At 43.0% G+C, this 21,546-nt stretch overlaps 2 protein-coding genes across 4 annotated transcripts in view; one reads left to right on the forward strand and one right to left on the reverse strand.

Moving 5' to 3' along the window:
• Positions 1 to 5,156, reverse strand: part of GNAZ (G protein subunit alpha z) — a 158,478-nt gene extending 153,322 nt beyond the window's left edge. Inside the window, exon 1 of the mRNA XM_068238346.1 lies at positions 4,650 to 5,156. The gene's annotated coding sequence lies outside the window, so the exon portion shown is untranslated. The remainder of the gene's footprint in view (positions 1 to 4,649) is intronic.
• The window catches only part of RSPH14 (radial spoke head 14 homolog), a 271,996-nt gene that overhangs the window by 219,867 nt on the left and 30,583 nt on the right, over positions 1 to 21,546 (forward strand). The gene's annotated exons all lie outside the window — the stretch shown is intronic.

Below are 21,546 nucleotides of genomic sequence, written 5' to 3' on the forward strand. Positions count from 1 at the left end.
AGGAACCTACCATGATGCAGCACACCTGCAAGAAAACACATTACTAACAGGTGTTGAGAAAGTGTAATGAGGTGACATCATCATAGTCACTTAAAGGGGAACTGAAGATAGAGGTATATGGAGGCTGTCATGTTTATTTCCTTTTAAGCAATACCAGTTGCCTGGCAGCCCTGCTGATCCTCTGCCTCTAATACTATTAACCATAGCCCCTGAACAAGCATTCAGCAGATCAGGTGTTTCAGTTGTTCAGACTTTAAAGTCAGATCTGACAAGACTAGCTGCATGCTTGTTTCTGGTTTTATTCAGATACTACTGCAGAGAAATAGACCAGCAGGGCTGCCAGGCAACTGGTATTGATTAAAAGGAAATAAACATGACAGCCTCCATATAGCTCTCTCTTCAGTTCCCCTTTAAGCTATGCAGACATACAGGAGGTGTCTTACACAAGGCTTGAGGCATTCAATAGTCCAGCAAAAACCGAGCAGTCTCCAGAATGACAAGAACATTCCAATCGGACAGTTTCAGCACTAAACTCACAGTGATGCAAAGCAGTAATCCTGGGGATTTGACTTGGGGTTCTCTGCAATACACATAACAGCTACATATGAAATGTAAACATTTGTTTACTGGAGTGATGCTAGAGCAGGGCTGCCCAATAGGTCGATCGCGATCTACCGGTAGATCGCGACCGCCTGATTGGTGAAGAAACGGACCGTTACACGGGGGATGTGGGGACGCGAACCTGAGCGGCAGCAGGGTGAGGGAGGATGCAGCAGCCGGGCAAGTGCGCAAGGGTAACCGGGCTGTAAATACATACCTAAAGACCAGCGATAGAGGCTTCAGTCTTCTTCTGTGTCGTGTGACTAGTCACACGACGCGCTGTGTAATTACTGCGCAAGAAGAGGAAGGCTCTGCCTCTGCCACTAGGTGTGTATTTGCTGGCAAACGGAGTGAAAACCGATCCGATCCATCGGTGATCAGATCAATTTTCACAATCCGTTTGCCAATGTGCACAGAGCCATCCTCTGGATCCGGTGAAGCGGTACCGGATCCGCTCACCGGATCCGTTTGGCTCATATTTTCTAATGTGAACCGGGCCTAACGCCTTTTTCCCCAAGCAGCGGAAGGCGGTGAATTCACCGCCTGTCAGCTGCTCCTGTCCAGCCGGGCGCTTACTAGCACAGGTGCTGGACAGGCACTCCCATGAATTTGCTGTGCTCAGACACTATACAAGACTTTTTTGCTGCCAGGTAACATAGCCACGTGTCAAACATGACACACGCAGTGTTACCGAATGCTGCCATTTGGCTGCATGTAATTGCAGCCAAATGGAGCTTGTGGCTGGCAGCCAGGCGGCTGGACTGCTTGACTAACAAGCAGTTCAGCCATCCATGGAAAAGAGGCCTAATTCTAAACGCATAGTCTATTCCAATACATTTTTAAATTACACTAAAATTTCAAAGTGCCCCCAGGGTGCACACAGATGGCACCATCAGGGCGTATATTTTACTCTGGTGGGGCGTATATTTTACTATCACTGTTATCAATAGTAGAATTTTGGTAGTGTTACCAATATTCTACTATGGCTTATCTTATCCTATTCTCACACTAACCTCTGCATCTATACCTAACTTACCCTACCCCCACCTACGCCTAACACTAACCCCCTCACCTACACCTAACACTAACATTGCTGATAGCCATTATCCCTGCCCTGACAATCGTCACTACAGATTTCATCTACATAAGTAGCCAAAGTCCACTGCTGCCCCCGTCACTGTATTTGTTGCTTCAGAGTTCCTATAAAGTAGTGGATCTCCACCTCTGCTATTTGTCCTCTCCAGAGTACAAATTACTGGCTGTACCTGTTAACTCTGTCAATTATAGTATTCTCTGCAATCTGTGATTTGAGGCATCTGACGACTTTGACATTGTTGATTCTGGTTGAAGAGACCAGTCCATGGAGCCATGTAACTGTTAAAATTGATGATTCCTGGAGCGAGCATGAGAGGGGTGTGGACAGAGTTAAATGTTGTTAATTTTTTATTAGAAAAATAAATCCTGGAATTTGGCCTTAATGCTGGGCGTAGTACACAGGAAATTCCACGGATATACATGCAGGAAAACATAAGTATACTGATAAAAATACAAACATTTTTAAAGCCTTGTTTCCAGCTTTTTATGCATGTTGTGTGGAATATATAATAATTTGCAATGCACTCAATTTTGCATTCTACATAAACTATTTTTGCAATATTATTTTTTTTAATACCTGGCTAATTGGGGCTGCTATTCTGACTTCCTGTGTGACTGTCAAATGCAGCTCAGCTGGATGGAACAGCAGTCTAAGGGTTTTACAAACTCCTCCCCTTATCCCTTCATCTCCTACATAAATTAGTCAGGTAGGAGCTGGGATGGGGTACAAGAAAGTGTTTCCTTGTAAACACAGAGCTGACCCTGCCCACCTTCTCTCTGTGCTATAGAGGAAGGAGCAGAAGGAGGAAGTGGGCAAGGTCAGGTGATGCAAGGAAGACTTCACATGAATAATACTCTTCAATAGACATAAATAATTCTCTTCACTATGCCTAATTTGCTCTATACTTTATGCACAAATCTGTGGGTCATGTGAGTAACACATATGAAAATTGTGAGTAATAGCACAATCCCCTATTTAGCCTTAATAAACATGAAACATTTGTGAGGTTAAACAAGGACTCTAAGGCTAGTTCCACACTAGGGCGTTATGATGCATATCCTGCCAAGACAGAATCGCAACAGAGGGGAAAGGTTGCATCATGCGTTACGCGCATTGCGATGCATACAATGAAGCATACACGCAAACTGTCCTGTAACACATAGCATGCCTCTCGCTATTCCAACTAGCTGCACTGCTAATGCGCCAATGTGAACGTTCCATTATAAGTGATTACATTGTCTGACACACTGCAATGTGTCAGCGTTAAAGTGGCCTAAGAGCTTTAAATGGGCCCTTAAATTAATTCAGTAGAGGTAAATGTATGTAAGTTGTATGACCTTTTAGTGAAAATGAAGGGCCCTTAAATTAATTTGGTATAGGTAAATTTGTATACTACCCCTCCTGTTGTTTCCCCCCATTCCCTTTAGATTGTTACCTCGCAAGGGCAGGGCTCTCTCCCCCTTTTGTGTCTTGGAAATCATTATACATTTTGTTCATCATGTTATTTTTATCACTGTCATTACCACTTCTGTATTTTGTATTCTGTATGCTGTATCATTTTTTGTATTTTGTCACTAATTATGTATCTTGTATATTAGTGTACACCATTGTCTGTATTATGTACCCCATGTTTGTTTCTTACTTTGTACAGCGCCACGGAATATGTTGGCGCTTTATAAATTAATAATAATAATTTGTGTAAGTTGTATGACCTTTTAGTGAAAATTAAGGAATATCCTAAACTGCCCAGTCTAGATGATGTTATAAAGCTCATGTGCATTACATCAACAAATGACAGGACATCACAATGGTAATTATGTTTCAGTGCTATATGTTGGCACACTCTAGAGACAGGTGATCACAAGAGTCATAAAGACTACAATTAGTACAATTTATCCGTGAGAAGTATACAAATGCTAACACAGCACACAACTTTCCCCACTGCACTTTTCTTATTCCATAGCAATGATACAGAAGTTTACTGACAGGTAATACTGTATAGTATTTAGCGTGTAGTTTCAGCCACAAGTAGTACAGGGTATATGTCAGTCAGCTGTGCAAATCAGATTTCTCTCGAATCCTGTAGCCACCACTCTCTCACACTGAGCTGCAAACTAGTGCTCCGTCTAATAACAATTACATTACGGTATATCCTACAAGCCACATTGTATGCAGTAATCCGCCTTCAGGCACACTGCCTGCCGCAAAGCTCATATCTCCTATAATCTCGATCCGACAAAATTGAAATCACTGCTCACTTGCCGCTTATTATACTGCAAGCCACAGATCTGACACATTTCTGCTGCAAATCACAGATGTTCCACGCTCTCCTATGACATTTCCAATCCATAAAGTGGAGCTGGCTCAGGAGAAAATCTGTGCCATGAAATCCTGCATAGTGGACCGCTCCACACACACAAGTGCAAGTGACATGGAACACACTGCAGTCGCTTCCCTAATGAATCTATAAACACAAATATCTACATTGCTCGGCTCTGGCACAGAGCTGTGTCCAAACCTTAGCCCTCCCTTACTTTCCACATCAGGAACTCTATGGAAATGGAGGCTTTTGGAGAGAGGAGGAATAGCAGATGCCACTAGTGTAGCAGCTGTGTGTAAGGTCATCGAGTATATATATATATATATATATATATATATATATATATATATATATATATATATATATCCATCTTGCAGAAGTGGAGGTGTGATTGGCCAGTCTACCAGAGAAGCAATGCATATTACACTCTCCTATGCACCAGCACCCACCCTGAATAGCAGAGACCTCTCTCCCATGTCTTGCTGGAATATCAGTGACAGCCGCACCCTGCACCTTGGTTGCCTTTTCCCATCTCCCCCTCAGCAGCACCTTTGCCAGTAGTGAGGGGGGGGGGGGGGGGGGGGTCAGATAGGGGGGCTGAGTGGACGGGTGAGGGGAGGGTAGCATGCTCACCTACTGCAGCCTCCAGCTGTGGGATGCCTTCAGCATGGCTCTCCTAGCATGGGGCTCTTCTCTGGGCACTGCAAGAGGACGGCACTCCTGTGATTGCGCTGCGCCTGGCTCTTGCCTCAGATTAGCTGTTCATGGTGTATAGAGCCGGGCAGGAGAAGTCCTGTCATACAGCAGTCTGTCCTGTGACACAGGAGGAGGGGGTAAGAGGGAGAGTGGGGAGGGGAGCTAGCTGCCCTTCTCCATAGAGTAATGGGAGGAGTGAGAGGAGGGCACTGGGCTTTTCTCTCATACAATAAGACAACAGGAAGGAGGTTCTCCGCTGTCATTCAGAGGGGACGACGAGTACAAGTAGGAGGGTTAGGGTATGGAGGTGGCAGGCGCTCTATGATGAAGGGTGGAGGGAGCGTGCGTGGAGGTTCTGTATGGGTGAGGCTGTGCTCCTTCACTCTATATACAAGTGCCTTATCATATAACGGGCACGAGTATGGCTGTATGTTGCTGCCCGCTTGTCTGCTATGGGTCTGCTCAGGTGCACCTGTCTAACATATGTCTTCTTCTGCATATGGAGACTGCCTGCGCTCCCTACAGCGCTGCCTAGTATTCTACACGCCGAGCTTGTTACCGAGACCTCAGCAGCGCAGCCCGTTTCTCCATTGCACTATCGCTACATAGCGTGATTGCGAAGCTGCAGAGCAGCCCGCCCAGCGCCCTACAGGCAGACGGGAGTGTGAGGTGAAATGTGACGTGGCTCTATACTGCTCTATAATACTGGGGAGAGAGAACTAGTTACCATAGCAACCACTATAGCCCATCACATGGTAACGACAGCATGTGGCTTCTGGGACAGACACGTATACGGTCAAAGGAGTATATACATGAATTCATACAATGCTGACACTGCTACCAGTTTTTTTGTGAAAGCAAAGTATTGTTTTAAAAATGTGGAAAGCACATGGAGGTATAGGGTTGTGCCAAGTAAATTTAACAGTGTACCTTTTCACACTATCCTTATGTAAAAACAAGAGCTTTTGTGACCAGGTGGTGTTTCAAGTGTAATGACTCCTCAGTTGGTATTATTAAATCATAAATTAAAGGGTCTTGCTAGAAAGCGTTGACAGATTCTGGCCTTACAGGATACAGTTCATTGCCAAAAGAAAAAAAGCCCATTTGTTAAAGATCAAATTCTGTTTTTTGGAGTAAATTATCTGAAGTGTTCATTCCCTATTAGATTTTTTTAGTAGATTTAGGCTAGGTTTAAAGTGGGTTGTTGTGTTCCCTGTAAAGCAGGGACGCAATGGAACGTAAAAGCCGTACTGTGCATTATCCAGCCATTGCGTCACATACAATGAAGCATGCAGTCAATGAAAAGTATGCATCACTGTTAACACGTGCAATGTGTTGCCGTGCTGCACGACATTAGACCGCACGTGTCATACTGTGAAAGTCGCATGGATTTTGCATTGTAGTGTGACGTTCTGCATTGCACCTCAACACCTCACTGTGAACTTAGCCTAAATGCGAGGAAAAACATTATTTTAAGTTGGAAAAACCCCATTCCTTCAACTATAGCTGATTGGAAACGTCTGATTAATGCAGTCTTACAATTATATAAACTTACGTACCAGGCAAGAAATCAATTTAAAAAATTTGACAAAATTTGGACCAAGTGGGTGGATGCCTCGGAATCCGCCATACCCAACCTGGACATAACTATTTCGGTTCAAGACCTTAACTGAAACTGACTTCAGGTATTATAAGATCTGTTAATAGAATGTGCGCATTGTTGTTCAGATCTACTCTTTCTCCAACCACTATATATACAAACAAGTAATGTTCAAGGACTCATAATATAATACTGTCCATTTCATTTGACATTAAGTGGTCACTAACCGGACGACTCCCTCCCCCCCCTTTTCTTTATGTACAGGTTCTGTTTGTTTATGTAAAGTTATCTTTACCTGTTAATCCTGAATACATTACATGCTGTATTGTATAATGATTTAATGTCAAAACTTTAATAAAAATTCTCGTTTAAAAAAAAAATCAGATTCCTTAAAGGGAGAACTCTCTGTTTTGAGATGTAGCAAATGATGGACAGAATAAATGTGTATAGGTGTATTTATGTAAATATCTTGTACTTCATGGGGATATTCATAATGTTTGAAACAGAGGTTCCCTATCTAGTTAGATAGTTATGCTACATACACACTTGAAAGATAAATGAAATATATCAGACCAATTTTACCCCACTCCATGTGGTATGAGAGCCACACCTACACAGTCTATTTTATTGTGCTGAACTCCCCATCAGATAAAAATCTTTGCAGGATGCTCTACACAAAGATGCCCGTACACATTCAAAAGATCATTATCTGCAAAAGATCTGTTCCTGCAAAAGATCCATTCCTGCAAAATGCATTCAGGCCTAGTGCACACCAGAGCAGTTCGGCTGCATTTTGCGATCCGCTTGCGGCTGCGGATACGCTTGGGTAATGTATTTCAATGGGCTGGTGCACACCAGAGCGGGAGGCGTTTTGCAGAAACGCATACTCCCGGGGTGAGGCATTTTTTGGATTTTGCATGCGTTTCTGCCTCAATGTTAAGTATAGGAAAAACACCTGTTTAGAGCGGTTTTGCCGGCGTTTTTGTTACAGAAGCTGTTCAGTAACAGCTTTACTGTAACAATATATGAAATCTACTACACCAAAACCGCTACACAAAACCGCAAAACGCTAGCTGAAGCGCTACAGAAAAAGAAGAAAAAGCGTTTCAAAATCTGCTAGCATTTTGCGGATCTGCTAGCGGTTCTTGGTGTGCACCAGGCCTCATAGTCTATGATATCTGCAGATCCTCATACACACCTTGTTTAACAGACATTCATCTGCAGATCAGATCCACCAGGATGGATTTTCAGATCTGCAGATGATTGTCAGATATGCAGATGAAGTCTGTTAAACAAGGTGTGTATGAGGATCTGCAGATATCATAGATTATAAATGCATTTTGCAGGAATGGATCTTTTTCAGGAACAGATCTTTTGCAGATACTGATCTTTTGAATGTGTACAGCATCTTTGTGTGCAGCATCTTGCAAAGATTTTATCTGATGGGGAGTTCAGCTCCATAGAATAGACTGTGTAGGTATGGCTCTTATACTACATGGAAGGGGGTAAAATTGGTCTGATATCTTTCATTTATCTTTGAAGTGTGTACACACCATAAGTGATCTGTATGTATCTGATACATGAGTGTGCCATAATATGATTTGTTATTGGTTTAGTAGTGTAGAGTCTGTCCATAAAAGGTTTGGTAGGGTTTTAAGGGCGCAGATGTGTTGTCTTTTTATATCGCACCATAAGGGAGGGGCAGTGGTGTCATGCCTAACTGCTATCTGGGCAATCTGCGCTGCTTGGTAATATCTGGCGATATCGGGTAGGCCTAGTCGACCATCTCTTTTTCCTTGTATCAGCAGTCAAGTCAGCACCATCCAGTAATAGTAAAGCTCTTTTATTGATAAAAGGATATAACAGGCATTACAGCGACAGCAGCGCTGTTTCGGTCCGCAGACCTTTTTCAAGCTGTATCAGGCAATGTTACACCATATAACACCCATATTGCGTTTATATAACTACCTCCCAAAGCAAACACCAATCACAGGCAAAGTCCTTCAGCCAATCATACTCACACAGTGGCCAAACGGACCACATAGGGAACTGCCAGTCCCAATATGCAAAATAGAAAGTATCCCATAATACTTAGCCTAAAACACTCCCCCCTACAGAGCGGACCTGAGTGTAAACCGCTCATCAGTATGTAAATATATGCGCATATACACATCTACTTACCAGAAATGGCACCTTTCCGTGTTTACGGCGTCACATGTGCAGTTTAGTTTACAAGGGAGACTGCTTCACCCATCCCTCTGGTGTTTGCTTTGGGAGGTAGCTATATAAACGCAATATGGGTGTTATATGGTGTAACATTGCCTGATACAGCTTGAAAAAGGTCTGCGGACCGAAACAGCGCTGCTGTCGCTGTAATGCCTGTTATATCCTTTTATCAATAAAAGAGCTTTACTATTAATGGATGGTGCTGACTTGACTGCTGATACAAGACGTTGGAGTGTCGGAGTATGCAGAGACACTGCGGGTCATAGCACATCCTCCTTTTTCCTTCTATGGGTGCTTGCTTCACACTGTTTTACTTCTCTTTTTCCTTTACAGCCAATGTAATTGATAGAGAAAACGCACACAATGTGCAGAATTATGCTGCAGAATGTCAGATTTTGGTTTATGCACGTTCAAGTCAATTAACATGAGTTTTCAGTTTAAACATGTTTTTCTGTGCAGAAAATGTGTACGGAAAAATCTGCCTAAATATTGTAGCGTTCTGGCATCAACCAGGATACAAGTCGAAGCTCTCAAGAAGCATGTGGGTAGCATTCCCCAGTTGTGGAACATTAACTAGTCTGACGGTGTGGCTGTGCAAAACAACGGTGTTACACCACTGCATATTGGAATGCACATAGTGAGCTTGCTGCAGTGGAGAGAGAAGACAGTCTGTTGCTGCAGAGCAGGGACCACCAAAGGCTTCTGCAGCTGCACCAGGCCCCATGACCTTAGGGGCCCATGCAAGGCTGGATTACCATGACATCCAACTCCTGCTCAGCAGGTATTCAGGAACCCAGACTCGGGAATACCTGAGTTTAACAAAGCTCTCCCTCCTTAAAATCCTTCTACTCTGTGTCCCTTCCACAACCACTTTCCCTGATTGCCTCCCAGCCTGCTTTCTGCCTTATTCACACTAGTGCGCTTATGTTTCAGCATTGCGTATCAATCTGTAATATTGATGTGCTGATAAAAAGCAGGCAGACAGAATCGAACTAAGGGCTTGATTCACTAAACCGTAATAACTCATATCACGTCTGTTTTCGCGCATATTTTCCCATTTGCACACGTTTGCGAATGTGCACATGCAATCGCAAATCTTTGGTTCACAATTGCGCGCGCTAATTTGCGATCGGGCGAAAATGCACACAAAAACAGCCGTGGTATGAGTTATCACGGTTTAGTGAATCAAGCCCTAAGTGTGAATGAAGTAATGAGTTCAAACTCCATGGGTCCTGCCAACATGAAAGGAAGTTGTGCCTACTGTAGCCAAATCCTCTTCACAGTGCTCACAGTGGCTATTGGTAGTGTGAATGGAAACCAGGCATTTTCTGACTTTCTTTTTTTTTTTTGTTATTAAAGAGCTTTATTGAACAAATTATCAAATACAAAAATGCTTGAAATAACAAAATAAATAACATATCAATTGCGATTGACACATGTGTACACAAAAAGCTAGTATGCTAAAATAGATATGTTACTAACATATGCGAAAGATGACCTGAGAGCATAGTCCAGAGAGCTGGACCGCTCAACCTGGGAAATGGGGCACAGGAGTACCTCCGGCTGAGATCCCAGGGATCAGTCTATATCTTGAGTATCTGTGATGATATCATAGTGCTCTCTTTAATATACGTAGTAGAAAAGAGGGAAGACTTAGAGGAAAAGGAAAAAGAAAAAATAGTAGGAAAGAAACAACCTAGTATAACAAAATACAAGAGTCCTGAGTATCAAAAGGTCTGTATGCTACCAAGTAAGCTATACACACTAATGTCCAGGGGAAACTAAAGTCGCCTGTATGCCTTCCAGATATCCCAGATAAGGTCAAATCTCGCCATATTCTCAATACTGTAGTAATACACATGATCCATCAACATCATTAGGTCCAGACGCTGAATAACCAGTGCTAACTCTAGATCAGAGGATTTCCATTTGAAGGCAATTGACCAGTGAGCGGCCAACAGCATATATCTATATAGAGATCTGAGTCTGCCAGGAACATCGTCGTTGGATATGTACAAGAGGGCCTGGGGAGCAACCAAGGAAACCGGAAAACCAAACACCTCCCGTATCAAGGTTTTCCATGAATCCCAAAAACGCTGCGCAATGGGGCATTCCCAAAAAACATGCAACAGTGTTCCTTCCATATTGCAACCTCGAAAGCAAGTCGAGGGAGCTGAGGCAGGCCCGTTTCTAGGGCCGTGCGGGCGCCCTGGGCGCCGAAGGACTGTGGGCGCAGTAACGGAGGGGGGAGCCGCGGGGAGGGCAGCCCGACCTCTCCCTCCCTCTCCTCTCCGGGCGCCCTCCGTGCTCCCCCCTCCGAGTCTGACTGCACAGGAAGCGCTGCTGTGCAGTCAGACTCGGAGGGGGGAGCACGGAGGGCGCCCGGAGAGGAGAGGGAGGGAGAGGTCGGGCTGCCCTCCCCGCGGCTGCAGCTCCCCCCTCCATTATGGGGGGGCAGCTTCCTATCTAACCTATACTGGGGGGCACCTACCTAATCGAACCTATACTGGGGGGCACCTACCTTATCTAACCTATACTGAGGGGCACCTACCTAATCTAACCTATACTGGGGGCACCTACCTAATCTAACCACACTAGGGGCACCTACCTAATCTAACCTATACTGGGGGGCACCTACCTAATCTAACCTATACTGGGGGGCACCTACCTAATCTAACCTATAGTGGGGGGCACCTACCTAATCTAACCTATACTGGGGGGCACCTACCTAATCTAACCTATACTGGGGGGCACCTACCTAATCTAACCTATACTGGGGGCACCTACCTAATCTAACCACACTGGGGGCACCTACCTAATCTAACCTATACTGGGGGGCACCTACCTAATCTAACCTATACTGGGGGGCACCAACCTAATCTAACCTATACTGAGGGGGGCAGCTACCTATCTAACCTATACTGGGGGGCACACACCTAATCTAACCTATACTGGGGGGCACCTACCTAATCTAACCTATACTGGGGGGCACCTACCTAATCTAACCTATACTGAGGGGAAGCTACCTATCTAACCTATACTGGGGGGCACCTACCTAATCTAACGTATACTGGGGGGCACTTACCTAATCTAACCTATACTGGGGGGCACCTACCTAATCTAACCACACTGGGGGGCACCTACCTAATCTAACCACACTGGGGGGCACCTACCTAATCTAACCTATACTGGAGGGCCCCTACCTATCTAACCTGTATTGGGGGCACCTACCTACCTAGCTTATACAGGTGGCAACTATACTGGCTACCTATATTGGAGGCACCTACCTAACTAACCTATAATGGGGGCAGCTACCTATCTAACCTAGGATGGGGGCAACTATTCTGACTCCCTATATTAGGGGCACCTACCTATCTAACCTATACCGGGGGCACCTGCCTATCTAACCTATAACGGGGGCACCTGCCTATCTAACCTATACTGGGGGCAACTATACCGGCTACCTATACTGGAGGCACCTACCTGGCTAACCTATACTGGGGCACCTATGCCTGGCAAACTATACTAGCGGAAACTAGACCTGGCTAACCTATACTGGGGGCAACTATACTGGGGCACCTATGCCTGGCTACCTATACTATGCCTAGCTACCTATACTGGGGGGACCTATAGCTGGCTACCTATACTGAGTGCAACTAGACCTGGCTAACCTACACTGCGGACATGTATACCTGGCTTTGCGCAGGGGGGGGGGGCGCAATTTTAACCCTTGCCCTGGGTGCATTTTAGCCTAGAAACTGCCCTGAGCTGAGGGGTAGATTTTATGAATTTTAGTTGGGGTATAATACCAACGACAATTTTCTGACTTTCTAAGCTGTACAGGAAGTTGGAGAACGCCTGACTTCCATTCACTCTTCCGGTATCCACTGTGAGCACTGTGAAGAGAATTCAGCCACTCTCACAGTAGACTTGACTTTTTCTCATGCTACTGGAACACACAGAGTTTGAACTAAAATTCTTCTGCCATAGCACACACAGCAGTGAGTGCTCAAGATGGGGCTCAGAAAGCATTGCTGTAAATTATAGGGGCCACATTACATTAGAGGATAGGGACTCACACTGGGATGATCCAGGGCAGGAGGGGTCAGTCAGGTTACTATTTGAGAGGGCACAGAGGGATCCACAGTGAGGACATTAAGTACAGGGAAAGGAAACATTAAGGCCAGAAGGTGGCCACAGTGGGGCTAGGGATGGCCAATGAGTTACTAATGTTTGTGAGTGGATGCAGGATTATGCATTTTTTGTATACAAATATATGCAGCTTGAAAATAGACCAATCAAATTTCACCTTGGTGTGATTGGACCATTTTCAAGCTGCAAACATATGCATATACAATTTGATTAATCCTGCTTCACAAATAAAGGCTTGTAACTATTGATAGGGAACAAACAGAACAAAATACACCTTTATTTCCAAATACTGGTAATATATTATTGCTATACATTGTACTAGGAACATAATTTAAATGTTGTGATAGCCGGGACAGCTGGGCAAATAAAATGTGTAGATTTTATCTATAGTAGCATTGTTTATTTTAAAACTATAGGGGATCTGTTTTTATTGGTGACCTCAATAAAGCTTTTTTGTTGAACAAAAAAAAAAAACTATAGGGGATAGAATTGTAGAAATTGTGTATTTTTTTAATTTTTTGCTTGCATTTCTTGCATAGAAAATAAAGTAATTACTGAAAACAAGTATTTCCCCCAAAAAGCCTAATTTGTGGCGAAAAAAACAAGATAGGATCATTTATGATAAGAAGTGATACTGTTATTGGCAAATGCATAGGAGGAGTGCTGACAGGAAAATTCCTTTCACGCGCTGAAGTGGTTAATATAAAAATGTAAACATGAAAATGATAGACTCATTCACATTAGTCATTGGGTTGAAATGCATGAAAATGCATGAATAAAAAAACATGTGAATGAGTTTGTGAGTTGCTGGGCATTTCTACGCATTTCCATGAGTTAACTCATTGAAATGCACTGCACAGCAACTCACTCACTGTTGTAGTGTGAATGATAGAAATTAAAGTCTATGGACTTTCATGTTCCCTTGTAAAATGCACACTGTGCAGTGAGGGCCTGAGCCCACTAACACAGTTGTGTTCACTCCTGTCCGATTTTCAGCATCTGTAACATTGATGTGTAACTGAAAAGTGGATACAACTGCATTAGTGGGCTCAGGTCCTGAATCAAAACTCACTGCAACTCACATAGTGTAAATGAGCCCTAACAGAAAACTAGCTTGATTACATAGTTTTTATTTGTTTTGTGGATCAAAGTTTCGTAGTCTGGTATAATTATGAGACTACTAATACTAAGTTGTAAGACTGTGAAGTACAAAGCAAATACTTGTTTTAGACAGGATGAAAATGCTTGGATGCTGTCTAATTCCATGGCCAGTCAGCAGCCTTACAAAGGGGTTGCCAATGTACTGATTCTGCTCAGCAAAGCGAGAGCTCCTTTCTATGTAGCCAGGAATTTTGCAAGTCTTAAAATACAAGGGGTATGCTAATCTCTCGCTTGCCATGTTTGTTGGCAGAAGACGTGGATTTCTGCACATTTTTTAATGCTAAATTGTAAGGATTTTTATTATAATAGTGAAAAATAAAATACAGTTAAGTCCCATACTTAGCTAGTTTGCCGGATGCCCTGTGTCATTTGGAGACAGGTTGCTGCATTATTGCAGTGCCTTCTGGGAAGGGGTCATGGTTCATGCTGCTGCTTGCTTTCTATCCTGCATTGGATGGACTTCTTGCCAGTTACTCCTTCTCACCCCATTTTACTGCTGCCTCCTATCTGCAGGGGCTTTCAGGATGTGGTGCTGGCTTGTGGTAGGGGGTGCAACTTGTCATTTACCTTCTTTCCTGCGCAGGCCATGGGAAGTGGGGTGTGATATGGGATATGGGGATGGTGTCAGCAGGGTGGCTAAAGGCCAGCTTGATGGGTTTTATGTGAACTGTAATATTAGTAGGTATTAAATTACCTTCTGGTGTAACGTACAGTAAAACAACCTCCCAGTCTCCTAGCTCCTTATTGACCATATTCTACATGCACTGACCCACAGAAATGTTAACACTGTGAAAAATAAAATTTCCTTCCACTCCCTGGTCATAATAGCTAATAATGTAATAATCAGTTCAGTTTATAGGCACCTCACTGTTATTTTCTTGAATGTACAGCTTTCTGTCAGTTTAACCTGCACACAGAAGCTCTCCTCTCTAAATTGGATGAGGCTTATATCCTATAGACACAGATAAAATATAAATCGCTTGGCAGACTTGAGAGCTCAGTTCAGTAAACTAATAGAGCTCCCAGGGCAAAATGAAAGTAAACCTATCAATCTTTTCAATCCTTTACTTAGATCTTATGATAGTGTTGCTAATTTATTGGGAAAGGAGGGATTTTGACTATAGTTATGTTTAGAACATATGTGAAATACAATCACAAACAGAATTATGCTTATTCCCCACCGCAAGCCATCCCTGAAGCTGCCCATCTGCATCAGCCCTTAAAGAGACTCTGAAGCGAGAATAAATCTCGCTTCAGAGCTCATAGTTAGCAGGGGCATGTGTGCCCCTGCTAAAACGCTGCTATCCCGCGGCTAAACGGGGGTCCCTTCACTCCCGAACCCACCCCCGCAAACTTGGTCGTGAAATTTTCATTTCCTGGAGGCAGGGCTAACGGCTGCAGCCCTGCCTCTAGTCGCGTCTATCAGACGCGCATCGCCGCCTCTCCCCCGCCCCTCTCAATGAAGGAAGACTGAGAGGGGCGGGGGAGAGGCGGAGATACGCGTCGGACAGACGCGCGTGGGGCAGGGCTGCGGCGGTTAGCCCTGCCCCAATGCGGAAGCGCTTCCCCGCTGTACGGAGGGGATTTGGGGGTGAAGGGACCCCCGTTAAGCTGCGGGATAGCGGCGTTTTAGCAGGGGCACACATGCCCCTGCTATCTATGAGGTCTGAAGCGAGATTTATTCTCGATTCAGACTCTCTTTAAGGTACTCTTGGGCTGGAAACACAGTAAAATGTTGCTTGGCAAATCTAAAATGTTAGTGAATTAGCATTAATGTAATTGTAATATGTTTGCACACTCACATTGAGAGTTTTATTTTAAAGAGGAACTTTAGCGAAAAGTAGCAAAAAAATAAATCAATACATTGCAAAGGGAGAAGTAAAAAAAATAGAAGAGAGATAAAAATAAAAATTGATATTCGCCATGTAATTTGTTCATGATGCTTGATCGACAATCAGCCTGCACATAATCATTTTTACTTCTAGCAGACATAAAAAAACAGACAGTTTGACCACAACCCCTAACAATGTGATAAGCTAAAAGGCAGTTGTTTTTTTTTTTTTTTTTTTTTATAGATATACATAAGGAGAGGGAGATACTGGTTGGTTGGCAGTTGGAAACAAGCTATTATTTCCCACAATGCAACAAGGTTCCCACAGTGTAATGTCAGGACCTAGGTGCTGACATCATACTGTGGGAGGGGTTTCACCACTAAATTAGCTTTGCAGACGTCCCTGATGATCTATTTGAGAAAAGGTAAAGATTTCTCATGAGAAAAGGGGTATCAGCTACATATTGGGATGAAAGTTAATCTTTGGTCACAGTTCCTCTGTAAATAAAGTGAGAACCGCCCATATTTTGTTGCTTTCACAGTTGGTATGTGTGTGACTGCAGTGGCACATCTGCTTATGCACTGATTTTTCACACTGTGAAACTGTGTTGTGACCCAGATGAGGGTTACAAATGATTGGCACCTAACTGCAGACATTTAAAAAAAATAAATCCTAGATCAAGCGTGTTTAGTGTAAGCATGAGAACATGTTATGAAGTGTGATGTGAGGTGTTTTTCTGACCAGATATGCTTGTTAGAACAAATGGCTTGTTCATCAATTTGGAAATGGTGATGTGAAGCAGTAGTGTGACGGTCGGCCCACACCTCTGATGCAGTGACCAGGCGTAGCCTGTAATCTCATTTCACCTGGAGGGGACAATCATTATTTCAGCCAAAGAGACAACATCTTCCATATGGTAAATTATATAACTGGATGGAAAGTCAATCATTCTTCCTGACTTTCTGTCATTATTGAACGGCAATGAATGGATTTATCTGTTTTTCATCCATTTTATTGTTTAAACTGTTTGTACCTTTTTGTTTTAATTTTCTTTTTACTTCTTTTTTTAATATTATTTTATATTTTCAGATTCCTTTGCTATGGTTTTGCCACCTTAAAATGTATGGCAAATACGTGGATATGTCACATCCTTGTCAGAAAACAGAAACAGCTTTTTAGCTTCTATTTACTTTTCAGGAGACCAGACAATATTTGAAAAAGCTGTTCAACAACTTAGATAGGGACGTTCTAAGACAATTTCTTAGTAGGGCTAGTTAGATGTGTTAATATAGAATCGAATAAAAGTAGCTGATGCCCATCCTTCTATTAACAGCATATAGCAAAGGAGAAAACAAAGCAAAAATTAGTGTTTTAGGGGCCCAACAATAATATAAAACATAGCTTTTAATTACATAGGGCAATAATTAACATCCAGTTCAATGAACCACATTAAAAAGTTCTTATGTCACAGTGAAATGAGGCATAACACATGTTTCCCAGCTTGAAACCGCAGCTTCTTCAGAGGCAAAATAATCATATTTCAAAACATATTTATATGACACATGGTAGCTAAAGAGATCTTGTATCCCAAATAAACAGAAACCAGTAATTAATGTAAAGATATCAAATCAAACAGTATGTATCAATGATAAATGTCTGAATGATAATACACTAACTTTATATGTAATATAGTATACATCACAGCAGTTCAAATGCTAATTATTTTTCTTGTCTTTTTCCACCAGTTAAGTGCAAATAATCCTGCACAAGTATATATAGAAAAAAATATATAACGGTATAAAAAAAATATATATGAAAAAGATAATAGAATCCAATGGAATTGATACAACAGCCCAATAGTAAACCAAATAAAGTATAATGAGTCATGTAAAAGCACCCAACATCCATGCATTAGAAACAAGAGAAAGAACAGCAGTATAGGATAAGTACCGATCCACCCATATATAGCATAGGAATCGGCACAATCACAGCCGTTATAATAAACACACCAGTGTGATAATTTGCATTAAGCTAAACCACAGTGGCAAAAACATAGACACACTCTTAGGCCGTTAGACCATCAATAAGAAACAGTACCAGGTGTCAGAAATATACAGAAAACATAGGAAAGGTATACATATAAGTATATCTGGAGTACCTTAGTTTCATTTTTTATTTAATAAAAATGTTTCAGTATCATTATAGTAGTCATTGATTTTCCAAGCATGGAGGTAACAACATTATCTGATATTAAGGTAATCTAGTGAAGAAATGTATCAGTAGAGTATTGTACCATGTTAGCCATTAGTAAAAGCAGGAAGTTTTGAATCCGGATGATACCATTTTTTGGCTAACTTATAAGAAAAAGAGTAAGCTTTCAGCTAAAAAGCTTTCTTCAGACTCAATTCCTGTATGCTGATAAGAACACCCTGCTTATATACTTTTGAACATTTTTTGCAAGACTCCTTTTGACGTCCTGTTGTAATCAAGGCATCTATGCAGCTTTGGCAGCCGGGGACACGCGTGTCCCTCAGAGTCGTTCATTCCTCTGCACAGCGGGTGCTGGCAGAAGCAATGTCTGCAGCCTTCCCGCTCTGCTTCCCTGCCGCTACGAACGACTCTGGGGGACCCGTGTCTATGGCTGCCACAGCTGCATAGGAGAGGAGGCAGAGGCGAAGAGGCGGCTTCATCTGTCACATTGCCGCCCGGGAAATAATTCATTTATGCTGCCGGCAATCTTAATAGGATTAAACAAGTAGAAATCCGCACCGCTTCAATAGATAAATCTTGTTTTATTGATATCAAAAACACATATTAAAAAGAACCGTAAGGCAAGACAGTCCACTGTTTCGGGCTCCTGCCCATCTTCATGTTGCCCGGTTCTCAATGTCAGCGAGACCGCCACCTAATTAATTTATGCGGCCAGAAATCTTCATTTCTAAAAATGTCTTGGCCGTAGGGGCATGGCCACTTCGCGTTTTGCCCAGCCAGAACCCAAACAGGCCAGACTTCGAGTTCTGGCCGTAACATATATAAACTGTGTTTCAGTCTACGGCCCCTTTTCCTCCGAAAATCGCAATCAGCACCGCAAATATGCTGCAATTGCTTTTTTTTATCATTTGAATTGAGGATGTTTTTAGTGGCAGGTAGGAAATGCAACGCTTTTGGAATTGGACAAACATCGAAGCACAACAATGGAGAAAAGGCAGCACGATTACCATGTTATGGCAGTGCCCTTGTGATCAGAAAATTGTGGCAATCCAAAAACGCGATCGGCAATGCAGCCGGTGGAAAAGGGCCCTACTGGATCAAGCTGAAAGCTTACTCCTTTTCTTTTAAGTTAGTCAATAAATGGTATCCTCCTGATTCAAAACTTCCTGCTTGTAAAGGAATGTAACTTAGTTCTTGAATACATATTATATTGTTAAATCTGGAATACAGAAAGCATTTAATGTTTCAACCCAAACCTGTCCGTGTTCCCTGATCTCTCCACTCACAAATTCTACCCACCACATCTTAAAGTTGCCTTGTAGAGGTAGTAGAAGTAGTTTATGTTACAGAACTGTAATGCACATAAACACAGCTGCGTATGGGAGAAATCGCCGCCGGGAGACTTGGGCACAGGATACAGGCGATATATGGCTTACCCTGCTCCTGCACAAGTCCCGGCTGCATTAATTACTATTCCCCCTCCAGGTCCATGTGGATAGTGGGGAATGATGCAATTCGGCTTCCAGCTATTGCTGGCGGGCGAGTTACAGTGTTTTAAAAGTAACTTCATTTCCATCTTCTGACGGTACCGAAGTTACTCACTGTGTGCCTCTATAGCCGTAATTCCTATTACGGTCATCAGTCTATGGTGACGCCAGCTGCTCCTAAATCTCCTGCGCTGTAATCGACATGCTCGAACACAGCTAGCCACTATAATGGAGCACTGTTTTTTTTTTACTTTTAAAACCATAACTTTATTAAGCCTGGTTACAATAAGGGTACTTTAACTCTATACTCGTTACGTTCTGCATCCTGAAAAATAGTATCGCAAAGGTCATATAAAAGGACCCATACAGTGCAGCATACAGTCCAGAGTTTATGCCTGTACTGCCTGCATCGGGCAGGAATCCACTGCATGCTGTGCATTACATTATTCCGCCAGAAATCGCTGCACTGCACCGTAAGTGCGCCAGTGTGCAAGCTTCATTGTAATATAATTGCATGCAATTATATTGTCTGTCAGCGTATGTAGCGCCTCATGTTCCCCCTTCAGTTCACAGCTTTTGCAGCTATTTTGTGTAACGGTAGCCATACACCTAGCGATGATGGCTAGATTCAACCAAAATACAAAGCTCTCTCTGATCGAATCTCATTAGAGAGGAATCTGTCAGCTACCCATACACCGCAGGCCGATTCACAATCTATTTCATGCTAAAATCGGAGTGTGACGCCACATCCACGCCAATTCCCCCCCCCCCCCCCCCCCTTCCCATGTATAATGTCCTCCCCTCTGTGCCTAGTGCTGTGTACTTTACCTGTCGGTGTCTGCCGCTGGCTCCATCCACAGTCCACATACATGTGGCCAGCGTTGTTGCTGGTGTATACGTGGGCGTGTGTGGCATCACACACCCGCCCACGTTACTCTGGCAACCTCGTGGGTCGCATTTGTCACTCGTCCCAATATCGCTGGGAACAAATAGTCCTGTCTTCCTCCTTTGGCCCCTATCGTTTTACAAGTTCTACCTCCTGTATTGAGTATTTACCATTCCTTACAGTTCAGCTGTTCTGCATACAAGCGGTAAAGGTTTCCTAGCTTATGCCTTGCCTGCTTTTCCTCTGTACCTCTTCCCCTCTCCCATGCTCTCTCACCTTTCCTACCACTCCTCATTGCACTCTTTTATTGATTTTGTTACTTTCAGCTTTCCATTGCCTAATGCATGCTACCCCAACCTTTCCCATCTGCTACTTCTCATCTTCTAACTGTTTGTTCCCAAAGGGAGCCCATTTGCTAGTTACTAAATAAGTATGGACTGTAAAATGTTGAGGGAATGCTTGGATACAGGTACAATTGGCCCATCTGATGCTAATTGGTTGCTTTAGCACCTGCTGCTTCATTTTAGCAGTGGTCATAAAGAATGAAGGTAATTACATGTTGGATTGTTTTCTCTGTACTAACACTCTTGTAAAACACAATTTTGCCTTCTTAAAACAGAAGGCATTTGCGATTATTGAATTTGCAAATCATCCCTTACAGCTAAACATGCCTCCAGAACTGCTGGAATACAATGATGTGTCAGCTTGTTAATTGTACAGAGCCATACTAATTAAGCATGCATACAGCCTGTTTCGGATTGGTTGATCCTCATCAGTGCATGGCATAGATTAATATGGCTCTATGGGGTAGGGCTTGAAACACCCAGATTTACAAATTGCCCAGCAAGCTCATGGTGAACCAGAACTTCTAGGAGTGTGTAAGGGGCTAAAAAAGGACCAAAAAACCATCTTACTAAAAATGCTATGCAAATTAGAAATATGCCTTCTTAATCACTTCAGGATCCCTGGTACGCATATCTACGCCCCTGTAAACTTCACGTGCGGATCAGGAGTGTAGTTATGCGTACTGTTAGCTTACCGCTGCGTTCACGATCCCCATGCTGTTTTCGTTCACTTCACCATCGCAGCCCACTCCATCTGTGAACAGGATATGAGAATCAGCTATTCTCAACCCCGATCACTGTGCCTGTGTCTTCCAAGAGCTTGCAGCAACTAGAGGAAAGCACTTATTCAAAATACACCACTTACGTGTTTCTATTGATAGAACACTGTCTCAGTAGCACCATCTTGTGGTCGAAAAGTAAAAATACACCCAATT

The sequence above is a fragment of the Hyperolius riggenbachi genome, chromosome 1 (genome assembly GCF_040937935.1).
Source record: "Hyperolius riggenbachi isolate aHypRig1 chromosome 1, aHypRig1.pri, whole genome shotgun sequence".
NCBI classification, from domain to species: domain Eukaryota; kingdom Metazoa; phylum Chordata; class Amphibia; order Anura; family Hyperoliidae; genus Hyperolius; species Hyperolius riggenbachi.